This window comes from Halichoerus grypus, chromosome 8, assembly GCF_964656455.1.
Source record: "Halichoerus grypus chromosome 8, mHalGry1.hap1.1, whole genome shotgun sequence".
Taxonomy (NCBI): domain Eukaryota; kingdom Metazoa; phylum Chordata; class Mammalia; order Carnivora; family Phocidae; genus Halichoerus; species Halichoerus grypus.
Window position 1 is genome coordinate 26,630,410 of NC_135719.1, and position 4,287 is coordinate 26,634,696.

General features: G+C 33.8%; 1 pseudogene; it reads right to left on the reverse strand.

The window, feature by feature from the left end:
• Positions 1-1,999: 1,999 nt before the first annotated feature.
• Positions 2,000-3,016, reverse strand: LOC118530971 (DCN1-like protein 1 pseudogene; annotated as a pseudogene).
• Positions 3,017-4,287: the final 1,271 nt, after the last annotated feature.

Genomic DNA, 4,287 nt, shown 5'->3' on the forward strand with positions numbered 1-4,287 from the left:
TTTTAATGCCTCCAATAGTTTTGCCTTTTCCAGAATGTCATATACCTGAAGTCATACAGTATGCAGCATTTGCAGACTGACTTCTTTCACTCAGTAACAAGAATTTAAGTTTCCTCCATGTCTTTCCAGGGCTTCCTAACTCCTTTCTTTTTAGTGCTAAATAATATACTATTGTCTGGGATGTATCAGTTTCTTTATCCATTTACCTCCTAAAGGACATCCTGATTGTTTCCCAAGTTTTGCCAGTTATAAATAAAGCTGCTACAGACATCTATGTGCAGGGTATTTGTGTGGACACGTTTTCAATTCATTTGGGTAAATTAATACCAAGGAGCACAATTGCTGAATTGTATGGTTGAGAATATGTTTAGTTTTATAAGCAACATCCAACTGCCAAACTGCCTTCCAAAGTGCCTGCACCATTTTGAATTCCTACCAGCAATGAATGAGAGTTCCTATCGCTCCACATCTTCACCAGCATTCGGTGTTGTCTGTGTTCCCAATTTTGTTCATCCAATAGGTGTGCAGTAGTATCTCATTGTTGCTTGAATTTGCATTTCCCTGATGCTATATGATGTGGAGCACATTTTCAAGTGCTTATTTACCATCTGCATATCTTCTGTTAGGGTCTTTAGCCTAATTTTTCATTGGTTTCTTATTGTTGAGTTTGAAGAGTTCTTTGTATATTTTTGATTATAGTCCTTTATCAGATATGTCTTTGCAAATGTTTTCTCCCAGTCTATGATTGTCTTCTCATTCTCTTGATGTTATCTTTCACAAAGCAGAAGTTTTTAATTTTCATTATGTCCAGCTCATCAATTTTTCTTTCATGGATTGTGTCTTTGGTGTTGTATCTAAAAAGACATCACCATACCCAAGATCATCTAGGTTTTCTCCTATGTTATATTCTAGGAGTTTTATAGCTTTACATATTACATTTAGGTCTATAATCCATTTTGAGTTGATTTTTGTGAAGGTTATAAAGTATGTGTCCAGACTTATTTTTCTACATGTGGGTATACAGTTGTTCCAGTGCCATTTGTTGAAAAGACTGTCTGCTCCATTGTATTGCCTTTGTTCCTTTGTCAAAGATCAGTTGACTATATTTATGTGGCTATATTTCTGGGGTCTTTATTCTGTTCTATTGATCTAGTTGTCTATTCTTTTGCTAATACCACACTGTCTTGATTACTGTAGCTTTATATTAAGTTTTTAAGTCAGGTAGCGTCAGTCCTCCAACTTTGTTCTTCTCCTTAAATATTGTGTTGGCTATTCTGGGTCTTTTCCCTCTCCATATAAACTTTAGAATCAGTATGTCAATGTCCACAAAATAGCTTGCTGGGATTTTGATTGGAATTGCAGTGAATCTAGGGATGAAGTTGGAAAGAACTGAAATCTTGACAATATTGAGTCTTCCTGTCCGTGAACATGGAATATCTCTCCATTTATTTAGTGGTTCTTTAATTCAATTCATCAGAGTGTTTTAGTTTTCCTCATATAGATTTTTTTTATTATGTTCAGTTAGCCAACATATAGTACATCATTAGTTTTTGATGTAGTGTTCAGTGATTCATTAGTTGTGTATAACATCCAGTGCTCATCACAACATGTGCCCTCTTTAATATCCATCACCCAGCTAGATTTACATTTTGTTAGATTTATACCTAAGTACTTCATTTGGGGGAGTGTTAATATAAATGGTATTGTGTTTTTAATTTCAAATTCCACTTGTTCATTGATGGCATTTAGGAAAGTAATTGACTTTTATATATTGATCTTATACCTTGCAACCTTGCCATAATTGCTTATTAGTTCCAGGAAGTTTTTTTTTTAAATATTCATATGTTTAATTCTTATACCACTGTTTTCTGATGAAGACAGCATTGTGCTTTATGCAAGATTGGAAACCTCAAAATAGTCACCATAAAGCTTCTAAGACTTATGGGAGAATAAACTAGTATGGTCCACAGATATAAGATGAAATCCACAATGTTGGGATTATAAATATTTAGATAAGCCCAGACTAGAAGACAAGCCCAAACCACCATCAGAATGAAATATGATATAATCCAAGATGTATCCTTAAAGTTTTGACACAACCCTCAGTCTGAACTCTGAAGATTGATCTTCAGTTCAGTCCAGCCAACAGAAATTGACTAGGCAATTTTCCATTGTATTTATTGTACAGACTACATACATTCTAGAAGATTCCTTTAGTGTTACACTGTTGTACTTTTTGTCCCAGCAATTTGAGGGCATGCAAATTCCACAAAGTTGTCAATAAGAACACACTATGCTCTTTATTCATCATAATTAGACAGATTGTCATCTGCAATCATTGTACTGAAGTCTAAAAGAAGATTCCAAGCATCTTTTGATATTGATCATTTATGATGTTCCAACAAAAATTTATTCCATAAGTCTAAGAATTTAAGTCTTCCTTAAGCACTAAATTCAAGTAGGCAATGGCCATTTCTAGATCTAATTTTTTCTGTCTTGGATTCTTTGCAAAATTAAAAGTAAACTGGTAAAAGTCCTTAAATCATCCTGGTTCTTTCATCTTGGGTATCTGGGCCTTTAGGTTTCAATGTCATACCATCCATGAGCTCCTGTTTGGAAAACTTGCCCTGTGTTGCTGCTCTGAACTTTGATGCAACAATCAACACACTAATGCTGGTTGGATCGAGTGCCAGGTCATCACAAGACTGTTGTATATCATCTATTCCAATTTTATTTTCATCTTGAGGATCCTTGTATCTATTGTATAGTTTTCCTTACTTCTTCCTGTTCAATGATCCTTTTACACTCTCTCATATATAAAGTTCAGGATTTTGGGGAAAAAATGTCTGTTGCAACCACAAACTTCCAGTCATTTTGAGAGAGAAAACTTACTGCTGTTTTTTCACTAGATTGTGTGAGGATCATAAACTGACAAATTATCCTTCTGCAATGATTTCAACTTGCTCATGTTGGTGTCCTCTAGGCCTCTCCTCTCCTCCTCTGGTTCTGCAGTGACTCAGTTCCAGGAGTTTTTTTGTTGATTCTTTCAGATTTTCTACATATATGATCATGTCTTCTGTGAACAAAGATAATTTTATTTCTTCCTTCCAATCTGTATGCCTTTATTTCCTTTTCTTGTCTTATTGCATTACTTTAACTTCTAGTACAATGTTGAAATGAAGTGGTAAGAGGGAATATCCTTGCTTTGTTCCTGATCTTAGTGGGAATGTTTTGAGTTCCTCACAATTAAATATAATGTTAGCTATAGGTTTTTAGTAGATATTCTTTATCAAGTGGAGGAATTTCCCCTCTATTCCTAGTTTACTGAGAGTTTTATCATGAATGAGCATCAGATTTTGTCAAATGCTTTTTCTGCACCTATTGTTATGATGTGATTTTTCTTTTTAGCCTGTTGATGTGGTAGATTACATTGATTAATTTTCAAACTTTGAAGCAGGCTTCCATACCTGGGATAAACTCCACTTGATCATAGTATATAATTTTTAAAATGCATTGTTGAATTCAACTTGTGAATATTTTATTGAGGAATTTTGCATCTATGTTAATGAGAGATATTGGTCTGTAGTTTTCTTTTCTTGTAATATGTTTGTCTGGTTTTGGCATTAGGGCAATACTGACCTTTTATAGTAAGTTAGGAAGTATTCCCTCTGCTTGTATCTTCTCAAAAAGATTGTAGGAAATTGGTATCATTTCTTCCTTAAATGTTTGGTAGAATTCACCAGTGAACCTGTTTGAAAGGTTATTAATTTCATTTATTTAATAGATATAGGCCTATTTGGACTATATATTTCTTCTTGTGTGACTTTTGGTAGATTGTGTCTTTCAAGGATTGATCCATTTCATCCAGGTTATCAAATTTGTAAGTACAGATTTTTTTCATAGTATTCCTTTATTATCCTTCTAATGGCCATAGGATCTGCAGTGATGCCCCTTCTTTCATTTCTGATACTAGTAATTTGTATCCTCTCTTTTAGAAAAAAGAGAGTTGGCCTGGCTAGAGGCTTATTAATTTTATTAATCTTTTCAAATAACCAGCTTTTGGTTTTGTTGAGTTTTTTTCTATTGATTTCCTATCTTCAATTTCATTGATTTCTGCTCATTATTATTTCTTTTCTTATGCTTACTTTGTTTTTAATTTGCTCTTCTTTTTCTAGTATCCTAAGATGAAGGCTTAGATTATTGATTTTGGATCTTCCTTCTTTTCCAGTATATGCATTCAATGCTATAAGTTTCCTTCTAAGTACAGCAAAAGCAGTACCCACAAAT